Source organism: Pelodiscus sinensis, chromosome 13, assembly GCF_052426305.1.
Source record: "Pelodiscus sinensis isolate ZL-2025 chromosome 13, ASM5242630v1, whole genome shotgun sequence".
NCBI lineage: Eukaryota > Metazoa > Chordata > Testudines > Trionychidae > Pelodiscus > Pelodiscus sinensis.
Window position 1 is genome coordinate 43196168 of NC_143064.1, and position 17276 is coordinate 43213443.

General features: G+C 37.0%; 1 protein-coding gene and 1 long non-coding RNA gene across 2 annotated transcripts in view; one reads left to right on the top strand and one right to left on the bottom strand.

The window, feature by feature from the left end:
* DIAPH2 (diaphanous related formin 2) overlaps positions 1-17276 on the top strand; it is a 778453-nt gene that overhangs the window by 707079 nt on the left and 54098 nt on the right. The gene's annotated exons all lie outside the window — the stretch shown is intronic.
* LOC112543771 (uncharacterized) lies at positions 6896-11811 on the bottom strand. The gene is made up of 4 exons (XR_003086999.3): positions 11673-11811; positions 10676-10759; positions 7656-7783; positions 6896-7091 (listed from the first exon to the last, which is right to left on the bottom strand). It is a non-coding gene; the product is annotated as an uncharacterized LOC112543771 (long non-coding RNA).

Below are 17276 nucleotides of genomic sequence, written 5' to 3' on the forward strand. Positions count from 1 at the left end.
CAACAGTTTTAGTACAGCATGTCTGTGTGGCACATTGGAAAAGCTATACTGAGCTAAAGGCCCAGATATGCAAATTGCACTTCTTTATACATAAAACCCATTTGTCTGGGGGGGTTTCCTCAAATTGCATTAATTTTGCTTTTGTAAAAATTTGGTAAATTGATCTGTTTTTGCTGGTTGACCATTCATTTTTCAGACACTTTACTCTCTATTTAGTGTGGAACCATGAGTTTTTATTTGGAATGGTAAAATGAATAAACAGAAAATACCTTGTGTAAAGATGAGATTATTATTAGAAATTGAAATAGAATAAGCTGTCCTCATACTAAATTACACTTTGGCTTCATAGGCCTTGTTTCATGACTTAGTAGATTAAGGTAAACACTTGCAGAACCCTAACTTTTTACTTTAACCTACATGTAAGCTACGAACTGCCATGCCTTCATTGGGATTTTACCTTCCATTAGTTAATTTGAGATAATTAGCTTGAGTGAAGAACATACTTTTTTTCTATTGACAATGAAACTTTAAAAAAACTTTGGTTTATCTTCTCTTCAACCAGTGCATCCTATGGTTTTGTTTTGGTTTTTTTTAAGCTAATTATATACCTAGCCAATCAGAATTTAATGGTATCAGTGAAGAATGGGAGCAGTGCACATAAATTGTGTTCATTTTCATAAATATAGTTAGGTCAAAGTTGCTTTTTTATAAGACAAAGCTGCATATTTTCATCTCAAACTAGTGAACTTCTTTTTCTAATTCAGCTTTGAATGTGAACTCACCAATACGGGCTTTTTTATACTACAAAATGTTATAACACAATGTCATATGTTCAGTATTATCAAACTAAACATGTTAGCACTCAGCATAGACAAGGATTGTTGTCATAAAGTTTAAAGCCAGAGGAGACTACCAGATCATCTAAAGATCACCTGCTGTGTTTAAAACCCTAACAGTAAGTCATGGTTCACCTACAGTAACTTGAAAGTAAATGCTTTGTATAATGAATCATTTAACAACTGAATATGGTAGATGACATAATTTTTAAATAGAATAGTTTTATTTACACAGAGTGAAAACACATTTGACATCAGTTAATTAACAAATTACCCAGTGCTGCTTCCCATTGTAAAGAAACTTTGTAAAGAAACATCCACTTAAACAGTCTGTCCAGTCATATTTACTTAAAAAGTGGTTGAAAGTGAAGCATTGATGCTTCAAGATGGATTTAAATTAGAGTTTGACTCTCTAATCCGAGATAGGAGAAGTAAGTCCTGCTATCATTGAATGAGGAATATTAGAATTCTGGTTCCATAGCTGAAGGTTGAATTTTGAGTCCTTAATGCACGGAAGTGATGCCTGAGCATTGCCATAGAATCACCAAGTATGTTTCATCATCTTACTGCAACATGTAACATTTTTCTATCCCATCATTTTTACTCCTGCTGTCCTATATATTTTCTCATCCTTTCCCCACCATTTCTCACTTGCTGACTCTCTTTTTCTACTCTGTTCTTTCCTTCATTTCAGCATATTCATTTGTAGTTTGCTCATTCTTTTCCCACTCATATTGAGTTCCTGTTCCCGTCACACATTTAGTCCTCCTTTGTGAGTGTTCAGAGCTACCACTTGACCAGTTAATATTCCCAAGAAAAAGATGTCAAGATGTTGAATTGTTAAACTATTTCCACACGAGCTCATTAAATCTATTTTTATTAGACAATTCACATTAGCAGCTGTCTCTATCCTTACTTGTCAGCATTGTCCATCAAAAGTGTGTGTTTGTGGAAAAAAGCCTTGAAAACAATCATCTCAGTGGTATAGAATTGCAGACAGGACTCAGAGAAAATTCATCTCTCTGTGTTTATACTGTGAGTGCCTGGAAATCCCTCCTAAGGCACTGCCTCAATTTCCCTGTTTGTTCCAAATCTAGAGTTCCCCAGCATAGTCCAAATTGTCCGAACTTTCACATCCCAGCAGTTCATCACCTCACCAAGAACACTCCAGTGTCTCTCTCCACATCCCAGTTCTCTGATGCAGTTTCAGCATTTCTCACTGCACATTCTAGCCCCTCCAGCTGGGATGCTTCTCTGTCCTGTTTCATTCCCAAGTCTGGTTCTAGCTATCACTTGGAAACATCAGCAGGCTCACCCTGCTATCATTCCTCCTCCTTTTCTAGCCCTTTGGCTTCAATTCTCCAGCCCAGAGAGCAGAGGGTATCACTCTCTGCTTCTATCCTTCTTTGGACCTATTTTGCCAGGACTGTTTAGACTGGGAAAGGAGCCCTGGTTGCCTTTCTGCCTTCTGCTTTCACCAGCCTGATCTGGTTTTGCTGCCAGCTAGAGAAGTTTCACTGCTTCCTCCTTCAGGAGCTCCCCTCGTGGAAGCTCTCAGCCCAGCTCTGCTCTTCTCCCGAGCTGAAAGCTGTTTCCTCTGAACTCTCCCTTTCTGGCTTCTAAATTCTGAACTTTCACTTGTGTTTGGGCTGTCTCTTATGTATAAGCCCCAGGCATAGTTGCCAGTTCCATTGGTACTCTTCATTGGTAAAAAGAAAATAGTGGGGGCTGGCATCTGACCCCAATCGGTTCCTCCTCCACACCAGCACCTCCCATCTGCCAGAGGCTTCACCAATCAGCTCCTCCCCTTCCTTTCCAGGGCGGGGTCAGCATAAGGTGGGGACAAGGTCAAAACAAAGAGGGCAGGGGACTTGGGTCACAGCAGGGGTCAAGCACCTTCCCCAGTGCAGGTTGGCGGGAGGGGAGCAGGTTGCAGGTGGCTCAGCGCCACCCTGCCTTGGCTTGCAGGCTCCACCTCCTCCTGTAGTCTGGGGAGAGGGGATCCCCGAACCTTGCAGTCTGGATCAAGGGAAGCCACAGGCCATAGGTTCCCCATCCCGATGTAGAGTATCCCTGACAGGTGTTTGTCTAAACCTGCTCTTAAAAATCTCCAGTGATGGCGATTCCAAAAGCACCCTCACTAATTTATTCCAGTTCTTAGCCACCCTGACAGTGAGAGAATTTTTTCTAATGTCTAACCTAAACTTTGCAATTTAAGTCCATTGCTTCTTATCCTGTCATCCAAAGTTAAGGAGAATTATTTTTCTCCCTCTCCCCTGTAACAACCTTTTAGGTACTTGAAAGCTGTAATCATATCCGCTCTCAGTCTTCTCTTTTCCATAGTAAACAGACCCAATTTTTTGAATCTTCCCTCACAGTTCATGTTTTCTAGACCTTTAATCATTTTTATTGCTCTTCTCTGGACCTTGTCCAATTTGTCCACATCTTTCCTAAAATGTGCCCAGAACTGTACACAATCCTCCAACTGAGGCCTAATCAGAATAGAGTAGAAGAAATACGTCTTGTGTCTTGCTCACAATACTCCTGCTAATACACCCCCGACTGATGTTTGCTTTTTATGTAACACTGTCACTCTGTTGACGTATAATTAGCTTGTGGTCCACTATGACCTTTAGATCCCTTTCTCTCATACTCCTTCCTAGATAGTCATTTCCTATTTTGTATGTGTGTGACTGATTGTTCCTTCCTTGCAGGAGTACTTTGCATTTGTCCTTATTGAATTTCATCCTGTTTAACTCAGACCATTTCTCTAGTTTTGAATTATAATCCTATCCTCCAAAACACTTGCAACCTCCTCCCAAAACTTGGTATCATCTGAAACTTTCTAATTCTGCTCTCTATGCCATTATCATAATCGTTGACAAAAATATTGAACAGATCCAATCCCAGAATTTATTCCTGGGGAACTCCACATATTATGTCCTTCCTGCATCACTGTGAGCCATTGATAACTACTCTCTGGGGGCATGTCTACACTAGGAAATTATTTGAAATTAACTAAATTTGAAATAATAGCTCCCAAACTAACAGAACTAAAATGGTGTGTTCCCCACTCCAGGGCAGCCTCAAAATTAGTTTGAGGCAGACATCCGTTATTGTGGATGCACTATTTCGACTGAGAGCCCCAGGAAGCACTGGAAAGTAATTATTTCAAAATAGGAGCAGTAGAGCAGCCCCGCTAAAGCTATTTCAAAATAACTATTTTGATATAAGTATTATTCCCTGAGGAAAGCAGGAGTACAGATTTTGAAATAACCAGCTTGTTACTTCGAAATAACAGCCTTAGTAGTGTGGACACTCTGTTTATTATTTCAAAATAAGGAGGGTTATTTCAAAATAACTACCTAGTATACACCAGGGCTAGGAGTGGTTATCCGACTATGGAGTCTAGGTTTCATTTCCCTAGTTTATTTCTTAAAAGGTCACGTGTATCCTTGGATGAGTCCCTCTTTCTTCAGAATCCCATGAAATGCCATTCTCCATTTTTCAGGGTTTCTCAAAGGAAAACTCTGGTGCTCGGTGATTATATCGAATACTTAGGAAAGAATTTTTAGAAATAGACACCATTATTTTGGCATCCCCAGTGAATGAACCTTTCCCAGTTGTTATTTCCACACCATTTAAAACATTAAAAACACTTTGACAAATGGTGGTTTCTAGTGCTTCCTAAAGGGAAAATAAGTTCACTGCTATTTTGCATCAGTGGATACAAAGAGGAATCATGTTGGTGGGGGGCGTTTTGATGGATATTTATAGTTTAAAAACTTAACTTTTTTGGTTATTGGCTCTTTTTAGTAGTTACTGTGGTTGCTCATAAACTGGGTTGTTGGTTTTTTATATTTTTTTGCTTTCATAACTAGATAATGCCACCTCAGGATTCATGAGTAGACTTGATACCAGGGAATATTTATCAAGTTACCAAAGGCAGAGCTGGAAGATGTGGCGTTGTTTCAGATTTTTATTTTAAATATCTAAGCCCTTCAATGCAGAGATCAATGCCATAACATGTCTCTTCTTCCTAAGATGCAGAGTTGAGATTGACTACCTTAAGGACTCATTGTGTCTGCAATAATGAACAAAACTACTGAAAAATAATTAAAGAACTTGCTAATCAGTTCATTAATCAAGTGTCTCTGCTGCACATTAAACAGAGACAAATAGAGAACACCACTAGTAACCAAAAGTCCTTTCTCATATAAAATCAAATGTAAAGATAAATACAATTGAATTTCCTTTTGTGGTTTGATTTGTATCTCGTTGCATTTCTATAAACCAGCATTTAAGCAAGCTTCCCACTCTTGGTTTTGAAAACTGGTCCTGAACCTCCATTGACATTTGCTTGATAAACACCTGAAGTCTGCTCATTGTTTGTAAAAGCTGCATTTAATCAGCCATTCTTTAATGTTGTTCTCTCATTTAAACCCACATATCACTGCAGTGTAACTTAGCAAACGTATAAAAAAAAAAGTGCTGCTATTGCAAGGTTTTGAATTGCAGTTATATTAGAAGTGAAACATGATCATTCTCAGTTCTAAAATGTATAGATGTTAGTGTCGTAGGTATGTATTTTTCTCCTCCCCGTCCTTCCCTCCATTCTTTTTCGTTATTTATCCTTGAAAATAATGGATATGTGGAGGATTTTATGACTTTTTTTAAACTCTCTCGACACACAGTTGAATGATATTTAGCAGTGCCCAGAGCGCCATGGAGAGAGGTACTTTTCAAAATACTCTTGGTAATACCATACAAGTACCCTTTCCATAGTATGGCAAGGAGATGAGGTAATATTGGAACACAGAGCTCTTCTTCAAGTCCACTTCAGGTCTGTGTAAGCTTGTAAGCTACTCTTTCTCACCTCTTGCCTTGCTATGCTATGAAAACCATATTTTTTCTCCAATATCTTGGGACTAACAATACTGCACAAATATAAATATAATTTAAATATTAAAATATGGAACACTTTCTACAATTTTCTATAGAAACAAAAACATTAGATCATATAGAATTTCATTAGAATTTTTACATCAGAGAGGGCAATAGTGTTTCATTATGAATGTCACCAGCAAGTGAGATATTTCATCTGTATTAAAAAAGGCTAAAGTTCATATTTCACAGAGAATAAATGTTCCTTACTCTGTCCAGATTGTTTTGGATCAGCATTTAAAATCCATTAAACTTGATAATATTCAGTTGTTTAATCAGAGTAAATTATGTAAGTGCTGTTCTCAATTAATGACAACTCTGATAAAAAGTTATATACCAGTTTGGGTTTCTGCAAAAAAGTCACAAAGTAGTCAGAAACCAAAATGAACCTTAAGGAAAGAAATGCTCTATAAGACATCATTAGGAGAAGGTTAGTTATTCAGGCATAGTCTGTTGGCTGTTTTGTCTTTTGGAACCGAGCTCCCTTACTTTGTTCCTTTTTTTATTATTATTCTTTAATCTTCCATCCTGTTAAATGAAACATTAATTTCTCTTAGGGCCAAATGCTTATCTCAGTGTCTTGATACAGTAGATGGGCTGCATCCATGCCTAGGTCTGTAGAGCTGATGCAGGAAAGGTTCATTGTATTTACATATATAGTGTGTGATTCCAAAATGATTTGGTGGTCTTGACACAGACAAAATCCTTGTCCCAGAAAGCTTACAATCCATGTGACTCTTTTGCTCTTCTGATCCTGTCTTTAGCAGATCTGTAGTCTGTGCCTCCCCCCATAAAGAAGGGCTTTTACCATAATATGTACACACCCCTTCTACTGCTACTATAATTCCAGCTATACATGCCCTTGCATTGGGCCTTAATTCAGAATAATTGAGCATAACCTGTGTAGGACATATGTACTCTTACATAACGTGTGTCTTTGGCTAAACTAGGTTACTGTTTGATCTTTTTAGCAGATCTTGCCTCAGATATTTTCTTGGAGTTTAATTTGATATTCATGTATTCAGTGTAAAGTTTTGTACTGTTACTTTGTGCACTTCAAAGCTCCCAACTGCCTCTTTATTAGATTGTGGCTGTTATTCTACTCTTGTGTTGCCTTTAACCTCAGTTTCTCTTGCTGGAAATTGCTGCCAGAGCAGCAGTTTTCTTCCTCTTGGGGTGGTATAATCTGCAGCTTGTATGAAAACTATCATCAATGGAATTGCATGGTTAGGATTTTGCCAAGTGAACTTCAGGTCACATATTCTTCGTGAAGGTCCAGAGAGGATGAGCCATCTGTTTAGCCACTTTTACCTGTTTAAAAAGCAAGAAATTTCAATAAATGTGTTACTACTACTCACTCTATAACTCTGGATTACATAGCCACCTTTTGCAGCTTTAATTTAGAGACTGTTTTTGTCCAACAAGATAATACTAAATAATTCATTGAGAAACTGCATATTTTTATTTGGGAGACCCTCCCCCTTTTTTAAAAAAAAATCTTAAAATAAATGATATTTTGGTCAACCATGTTCAAATTACATATCTCACAAGCCTCCTTGAACATCAGACACATGTTTGGGATTTTCAGTGTCATTCCTTAATTTATAAATTTGGGGTTGACTGTCCAGTGTGTGACTGATTTCCACCTTTGAGTCATTACTAAGAGTATCTCAGAAGAATTGGTTTTTTATTTGCTTCTTAAGACCATTTAATTTTTGCCCTCTCTCCTACCAAAGTTGGAATATTCAGGAGTAGAATCCCTTCCCAATCCCAAGTCAGCGAGACAAGAAAACTACATCCTTTATCTTACAACTTTTATCCTTAATGGTTCTGGGAAAATGCCTAATGGTTCTTAATTGTGTATTCTTCATTTACCTAGTATTGATTTGCGGTACCTTCAGTTACATTCCCTGATAATTACCACCTTGCTGACTTTAATTGAGGTAGCAGTTGCTTTTATCATGGTTTTAGTCCACTTATTTATCTCATTTCAGTTGTATTTTCTTTAAAATAAAAAGAAAATTAAATATTACATTTAAGAACATCAAAAACAAAATGAAGATGCTTCTTACCTACTTAGTACCAGCAAGATGTATGTAATTGTAGGAATATTCCCCATTACACAGCTTGTGAGAGAGGGCAAAATACCAATGTCTCCATGTCTCAAACTGCACATATTACAGAACGTGAAAGTTGAGAATAGCATCTCAGAAGGCAAGTACTTAACTAATAATAGTTAGCTATAAAGGCAGCCTATAAGCAAGGCAATGGATTTTAACAGCCTTACTGGGAGATGCCTCTAGAAATGGTGGCTGTGTCCTTCATAGTGCCTTTGGTATTCATCAACTATAGACCCTTTAAATGTCTAGTTCGGTTTTTTAACATTTCTTTTCCTTTTTTACAAATCCTTCCAACTGATCATATAATTACTTTAACCTTATGTTAATATGTCTGTGAATGTTTCTTTTTAATGATCAAGCTCACAATGTTTCTGAAGAAATGATAGGTAACAAATGAGAAAAAATAAAGCACACATTTTCTCACTTATACAAAAGTAAAATTATATGATTAATAATTAACTATTATTAATGCAACTCCCTAATTGTCTGTGTCCTTTCAGGACAGGTATTCTCTACCAAATGTGTAATGTTGCATTCGAAACAGGGGAAAGAGAAGAAAAAGTACTGAATCCAGGCAAGAGAAAAGGAAGAGTGTTAATTAATTTCCACAAGGGTACCAATCTGTTTATATACTTCCTAGAATACTCAACACTTTTCATCATGGCATTTAAATTTAGCACATTTAAAATTGTGATCTAAACAGGTTTTATAGACGATAGTGGGATCATGATGAGGACACAGAGAAGTCATTTACAAAGCTGGGGGGAAGGCTAACAGCTCATGCTCTGATGGAGGTACTTTAACCCTTTCAGTTCAACTTTCATAATCCACTTAAGACCAGAAACACATACCAACTGCGAACTACAAGGGGAAATTAAAAGGCAGCAGTAAACTATGTGGCTACATCTAGATGCAGGCTTCTTTTGGAAGAAGCTTTTCTGGAAGAAATCTTCTGAAAAAACGTCTTCCAAAAGAGAGTGTCCATGCTGCCAAAGCGCATCAAAAAGGCAATCTGCTTTTTTGAAAGATAGCATCCACACTGAATAGACACAGTCTTGCATTTAAGATGTGCTTACTGTGGATGGAGTAACCACCAGGGCACTTGTGCTTTTTCCTCTTTCCTCTTCTTTCGAAAGAACTCCCTCTTCCCCATCCCAACAGGCCTTTTTCCAAAAGAACTCTTTCGGAAAAAGGCTTCTTCCTTGTAGAAAGAGGTTTACCAATGTCAGAAAAATCCCTCTGTTCTTTCGATTTTTTTTCAAAAGAACACGATTGCAGTGAGGACGTAAATGACGTTTTTTTCGGAAAAACAGCCTTTTTTCTAAAATAAACTCTGTACTGAATAGAAAATAAGGTGATAGAAGTGATGATTTAGTAACATATGGGTAGGCCTTTGCCAATGTTGGTATCAAACTGCTCACTTACATGAGAACAGGAGATGAAGTAAGAAAAGAGTACTTAAAGGCAGCTTTCACTCCCGTCTTCTTCACACTACCAAGAACAGGCCTTGGGAGTTTGGAGAAGGACAGAAACATGATTCCTCATGGGAATGTCAAACTTAATTTAACTGATTATACGAGTGGAGGGTCTTTGACGTGGGGGTTTTAAAAATACTCTGATTTGTGCTGGTTATATCTAGGCTATGTTCTGTCAAACTAGCAACATTAATATCTCATATAGTAGTTTTCATTGCAAAAATCAACTTTTCCCAGTGTCTGAAGTATCAAACTTATTTCCTATTCTAAGTGCAAGACGGTGGTGGGAAATAGAGGGGAAATCAGAGAAATATTTCTTCTCCTAATATCACTGTGTTTTATATTATTTGCAACAAACAGAAAATCAGCTGTAAATATGCTTTTTAGGCTTATTCCTAACTGTTTTATAGAATAACCAGGATTAAAATTACACAGTATTATAAGCAACAAAATGAGCAATTTAATATATAAATGGATGGCTGCTGGCTTGCTCTTAGTTTGTTGTAAAATATTTCTCAAGTAGAGAGAATGGTAGAGGAAAATAAATCAGTGCACAAGTTATACAGTTTCTGCATCTTCATTTTTCCACACCAGTTTTACTTTTGATGTTATTTCCCAATGGAGACTATCTGAAAACTTATATAAAAATCACTTAGTCCATGTCACTTTTTACTGACTAGAAGTCAGTTTACCTATAAAATGTACAAAAAGACGTTATTTTAACTGTTTTGGTTCAACGGCACCTTGCTGAACAGACTGCTTGATCTTGAATAGTGATGTTCTATAACCTGTACTCTGATTCTTTGAGTTAAAATAATTATGTTCATATTTTCTTCTTACTGAAGCACCTTGTTTGTGTTTTTTAGTTTTGGTATTTTGTTTTTGCTGAAATGGGGAGAAGATTCATCAAATATTAGTATAAACCCTTTTATGTTTATGACCTCTTGCTACAGTGTTGAAAACATTCACATTTTGTCCTGCATTTCATCAGCATTTACAGATAAAAAATTAGTCACTTGTCCCAAAGGAAATGTCTAAACTAACATTTGCTATTCATTCATTATTCTTCATCGTGTTTTTCTTCTATATGTAAAAGCACTTTATTTTGTCTGAGCTGTCATCTAAATTTACTTTGTAATTCCTAAGGGCTGTCAGATGTTCATTAAATCTTGATTTTCTGTCAAGAGGAATTAATAATGTTGTTTTTTGAGTGAATTTGGAAGCAATACAGGATTGAGCTCAAATATTTGAATGCCATCTTAGTATTAAATTGGTTATCCAATTTTCAACTTAGTTTTACCTGTTGGATGAGAAATAATATATCCATATCTCCTTTTGTAATATTTGCCTTTCTCCATAACTGTGTTAAAGCACAATAGCTTTTCTGTAATTTACAAAAAAAAAAAAAAATTTTGTTGTTTAGAGCATGTCATGAATAAGAGCTAATAATGATCAATTATAAGCCTCCATTGTATATAATGGGATTTTTAGAAAATCAAAGCAAGTTCGACAGAATACCACAAACATTGATTTGTAGGACAGTAGGTCACCTTTCTTCTAAAACCAAGCTAATAAACAATTTGTTTTCCAATACTGTTTTGCTGCAAACTGCCACTTACATATCTAGGAACACAAACTCTAAAGTCATTACCTGTTATTGCTTTATTTATTACTTTTAATGGCTATATTTTTATTAGTTTGATCATTTTAATTTGCCCGTCTCAGTTATCATGTTCTTTGATAGAAAATCAATTAAAACAGCTAAGGATTTGGAAGATGTTTACAGTCTGTTTCACACTATCTATCTTTTTCTAATCTGTGTTTTATCAGCCAAGATAGAGCCATCCTGTCTCTACACCTTGTGCTGTCAAAACAGTGACAGGCCAAGCTGCTCTTGTTGACACAGTATGCTCATCTACCATGTAGGGTGGCATTACATTTACATTCTCCTGCACATTTGGAACAAAATGTGGGTGATGGAGCTTATTTCCCCCTCTCTTTATTCCCTTGTTTACATGTGCTGCCATATAATGATCAATCTGAAGTTGTGCAAATATTACATTATCCTGAGCTGTAATGCTCTGAAAGACCTCATTATTTAACTTCATTTCCTCCTGTTCTATGTGTAACAGATTTCTGACCGTATTTCCCAAGTCCTATGTATATTGACACAGTTTCCCCATCCTCTTCCAAGTTCAAATGTTCTAATTTTGATACTTTAGACATGCAGGTTCTACAGTCATTTGAACCCATATGCCATCCCTTCTGTCTCTTAATACATAAATAAATAAAATTACTTGTCTGTATTTTGTTGGCATTTATCTTGCCCTTCAGTGGGTAGGCTGAGCTTTGGGGACAATATCCAGCCCTCAGTGGCCCAGAGCTCAAGCAATCTAAATCACTTTTTCATTTCTGAGGCAGAGCAGTATGCTTCAGGCAAAAAGTATTGCAGTTAAGTTGGAATAAATGCTTTAAATTCTAGAACTAATGACAATGGATGATGTAGGGGATTATCTTTTTCAAGAAGAAGTACAGAGTTACTGTATAGCATCCAGTCGGGGACTTAAACCGTTACATTTTTTCCTATTATAGTAATTACTTTATGTATCTGATTGCTTGTTTGCTTTCCTCTTGACAGTGCCAGGCTTTTTTGCCCTTTTGGGAAGTGCTTTTTGTGGTAACTGTTTTTTTAACCTTGAGGTTTGTCCTTTTACTTTATTTTGTACTGTAACAGATTTTCCCAATAGGCAGGCTACTCCTGTGTGAAGGCTGGAAAGTTCAGCAAGTTTCCACTTGGGAAGCATCCCTGGAATTCCTCCATCAGAGACACAGGGTTTGTCCCATATCCAGTGGAACCAATCAGTGGAGGTTCTGTCTCTTAAAACTCAAGATTTGTGGAGGTGCAATGCTACCTTTACCCAGGCTTTTTCGAGCCTTGTTGGCACTCTGCCTTCTTCAGCTGCACTTGGACCCAGGCCCTACTACAAGGCAGGGTTCCACAATGTGGCATGTGGCAATGTGTAGCATGATAAACTCAGCATGTTTTTTTCATAAATCTTGAGAATAGTAAGAGAACAATTCTCCTTCATCACATACACCAGACTTCTTCAGGTGATTCATTGAGGTCAAAGCACAATAATGTGGAGGCAGCAATACTTCCATTCTCTTTCCTTCACAACTGGGCTCTTCCAAGTAAATGAATCAGGCCGTGGTGAAGGTTAGAAAGGCTTAATATTGGAGTAGAGTGGCCAAATGTGCGGCTTGTAAAATCAGAGAGTACAATAAGGTATGTGTCAGGACATTTTACTTCAACGTGAAGCCCTCCTAACCTCTGCAGCAGCCTAGGTGCATATCTACTTTGCATCCATTAGCAATGCTGTCTTTCTCCACCCAAAGCGATTCAGGGCAAGCTCTGACTTTCCTTCACTTGAAGAATAATAATCTACAGGTATTAGGATTCTGTAAGAATACAAAACTTTCACAAGATTTCATAGAATTCAACACAAGCTGTGCCATCTCGGCAGGCAGACCACGGGAATTTGAAAATGCTCCAAGAAACATTGGTCTTTTCAGCAGGGTCTTCCCTGTAGAATAGCAATGCTTTCCATGTTAGCCAACTCTGGGGGAAATTAAAAAAAAAAACCCTGAATGCAGTTGAAGGGGAATGCCCTGTTTCCGGGTTTTCACCATTTCTGAACGGTGCAGGCCATCCCAAGTGGTGTCAACTACAGAATTGTGAATATTAAGTTGGCAAAACACAGGCAAAAGTAGCAGATTTTTGTGAAGGAAGCTGTATGTTTTTAGGCTTTTATTAGTGCTTAAAATTCAAAGTGTGTTCATATTCACTTCCTTTTGACTACATATAAAGACAAATAAGGAACATACTGAGTAGTAGGGGAAAGATCTTAAGGATGATATAGGATAGTTTTATGGCTAAAAGTTGCTCATTACAGTATATTTTTCTTGTATTACAGCAATTTCCCCCATTTTAATATGTTTTATATGCATTCTAGGATAGCAAATCCCAAATTCAAATTAAAATAACAAATGTAATGGTTTCATTTTTATTTACAAGTCTAAGAATTTTCTTAGGTCCTGGAAGCTGTTGCCGGTCAGCTGGAACCTCATGCTTTATCCCTTCATACACTGCATTTTTGCATAGCAACACATTCCTAACTGCATTGTAAAACTAATTCAAAATCAGTTCCATTATTTAATTTTGCAAGACACATGGATAATCTTTCAGTGATAAAACTTATGATTTAGTACTTATCACTAGCAAAACCAAGCAGATGGAGATGGCTCCATCTCACAAGCTTTATGGTGCATGCAAGAGCAACGTCCATCTTTTTCTGCCCAAAAGCACAGGCTGATATTTGCTTCCTCTTGAATTGTTTTTTGTGGGGCATAAAAACATGCCCCCTGAAATACAACTGATACCAAGCCATTAAAAATACTTAAAAAGCATTTGCAATTGCATGATTAATCTTTTATATATTTCATATTCGTTGCTTTATTTAGAAAAGAACTAAGGAGAATTGTTTAATTTTCTATTCTAGAAAGAGCATTTATCAGATGAAAAACAGATGCATCATGAAAAGCTCATCTGTCTCATATGGTTTCTGTTAAATAAGAGGCCATGAATTTTCCAATAACCACTCCCACTTGCTGATATTTACTATTTCATTGTGACTAATAGCACCACCTTTGTAAAGCCAGGACATTAAACCAGCAGACCAAGCTATTTTCTTGTTTAACTTCAGAAGTATGCGTATACGAATATGATTACACAAATCTGTGTATTGCATTTGTGCTAGGACTGTGCATCAGAACTGTTTTTGGCGCTATTGATTTTAGCTAAACCTCAGTTCCTAAGTCCTGTTTGTTAAATTGAGTAAAACTCTTTTTTGCTCCAGTCTGTCCGCTTGGAAGCTCTTTATGCCCTGTCCATTGGTTGCTCCGCTGAATAGGTTGTGTCAGCTCTCCCACTGCACTGTTAATTTAAACCTTTCCTTTTATTCCACGCATGCTTCAGTTAATTTGATTTGCCACCATGATTTAAGGTTTAATTTGTATGATTATACACAGATTGACCATAATATTCCTTCTGCCACCTTTGCAATGTCTGTTTGTTTTACCAGTGGCCAGGTTTGGATGTGTAAAAACTCAATAAATGTAACCAATGCAGGCCCATTGCTTGAAAGATTTACAAACAACTTCTAGCCACTTCCTCTAGTTTGAAATGTGCAAGAATGTCTGGAGATGCCTTGCATCCCGCTCACTTGGAAAAATCTCCCACCTTCTATGAACACTATTTAAGTACACTCTCTTCCTTTATCAAAGGGATTTAGATTAGATTTGTTTCCTTGCAAAAGTACATTCTGCAGCTAGTACTAATGGTTACACCACAATTCTATGTGGCACCAAAGCTATAAAAGACCATTGCAGGTTTGTTAAAGTAGATACTTACTTTATGATCCTTCTGTAAAGCTCTTCCAAATCAGTCTGTTGTCTTTTACATGTCTCAGAGTTTGTATCTGCAAAAACAACAAGGAGTCCTGTGGTACCTTAGAGACTAATGGATTTATTAGGACATAAGACAAGAACATAAGAATGGCCATACTGGGTCAGACCAAAGGTCCATCTAGCCCAGTAGCCTGTCTGCCGACAGTGACCAAAACCAGGTGCCCCAGAGAGGATGGACCAAAGACAATGACGAAGCGATTTGTCTCCTGCCATCCTTCTCCAGCCTCTGACAAACAGAGGCCAGGGACACCAATTCTATTCCCTGGCTAATAGCCTTTTATGGACCTAACCTCCATGAAAGTATCCAGCTTCTCTTTAAACTCTGTTTTAGTCCTAGCCTTCACAGCCTCCTCTGGCAAAGAGTTCCACAGGTTGACTACACGCTTTGTGAAGAAGAACTTTCTTTTATTAGTTTTAAACCTGCAACCCATTAATTTCGTTTGGTGTCCTCTAGTTCTTCTTTTATGGAAACTAATAAATAACTTTTCTTTATCCGCCCTCTCCACACCACTCATGATTTTATATGCCTCTATCATATCCCCCCTCAGTCTCCTCTTTTCTAAACTGAAAAGTCCCAGTCGCTTTAACCTCTCCTCATATGGGACCCGTTCCAAACCCCTAATCATTTTAGTGGCCCTTTTCTGAACCCTTTCCAAGGCCAAAATATCTTTTTTGAGGTGAGCAGACCACATCTGTACACAGTATTCAAGATGTGGGCGTATCATAGTTTTATACAGATTTTGTGGGTATTCATCTGAAGAAGTGGGTTTTACCCAGGAAAGCATATGCCCTAATAAATCTGTTAGTCTGTAAGGAGCCACAGGACTCCTCATTGTTTTTGACATGGTCATCACTTACGTACCCTAATAAATAAAGCTGAAGTTTTCCACATGTTACATGAACTCAGTGCATACTGCCTTGGGTATCTGTTTGTTTGTTTGTTTGTTTGTTTGTTTGTTTGTTTGTTTGTTTGTTTGTGTCCACCGAGGTTTTATAATGCCCTATATGAAGATGTACTTCCAAAAAGTCTAATTTTCTCCTTAATCCTCTGAGGCAACCAAAGCTATTTTTGTATGTTTGTTTTCTCCTCTTAACTTAGTTTAATTCTTTACCATCTGCAGCAAAACCTGTCAATCAACTCTTAGGCCTTTTTTGATATTGTCCTTTCAGGTGTGCTGGCTAGAGATGTGCCAATAATGGATCTTTCTGCTTGCTAGCAATTCCAAAAATTTAAAAAAATTAAAATTCTTTCAGGACTAACCAAAGTTGAAATTATTTGAAATTCTTGGTGCATTAAAAAGTTGAAAAAAAAATCCATCTGGGTAGAGCAAAATATTTCATTTTGACAAATCATAACCTTTTGTTTTAATTCCAACAAACTATTTTACTTTTTAAATGAAGTTAAAGGGGGAATATTGAAACAAATTGTTTTAAAACAGATATCCAAATAATTCTTCATTTTGAAATGTTGAAACAAAGCACTGTTATTTTCAAAACTTTTTATGGTAATGGGCTTTTTGTTGTTTTTGTTCTGGTTTTTTTTACAGAAAAAACATTTTGGCAAAGCCAGCACCTATTTGAAAATTGATTTGTTTTTACTGAAAATGTGCATTTTTAGGGAAAAAATTAGTCTGAAAAATGTAACTTAGCTCTAGTCTTGGCATAGACAATAGAGCACTTAGAAATGACCCATATTGGTTTTCTACTTTCTTCCTTTTTCCCTTGGCTTCCCATTCTCTCCCTTCCTCTGAGGTTCCACATCTGCCTGATAGGTAAAGAGGGCAAGATAACATAATTTAGAGTTTGTGAACATTACTTTCAGATCAGCCAATGGGTTTGTTCTTTACCTACAAGGCTGTTCAAAACTGCATTAATGTATTGTACCTGCACAATATCCATAGCAGCATCTCCTAAGTGCCTGTCCTATGGTTTGAAGCAGATTTATGTTTGTAATATGTGAACATTAACATTTTACAGGTACTTTGTTCCCTATCTTTACTGGTATTTTATGGGTAAGGAGCCCAGTTTCAATGCACTGTTGAAATCCTAGCTCTAACACATTTCTGCTGCCATTGGGTTCTCTGATAATGATGTAGATCCACAGTAGCAGCAATGAAACTAAACTGCCTTTGTTGTTTTATTCTAATAAATCTTTCAGAGTTAAGTTGCATGATTATAAATAGCTGAAGAACTTATTTGTTAAAAATAAATGGTAATTTATCTTCACTGGCTTACAGAAACAAAGTAACTACAGAATTAAGTTTTAAGCTGTGAATAGAATAGGACTCAACAATAGAAATCTTGCAAGCTAAAAAATCCTACCACAGAAGGCCATGACCAAAAATTCCAGTATTTAGAACCACACACGGTATAAA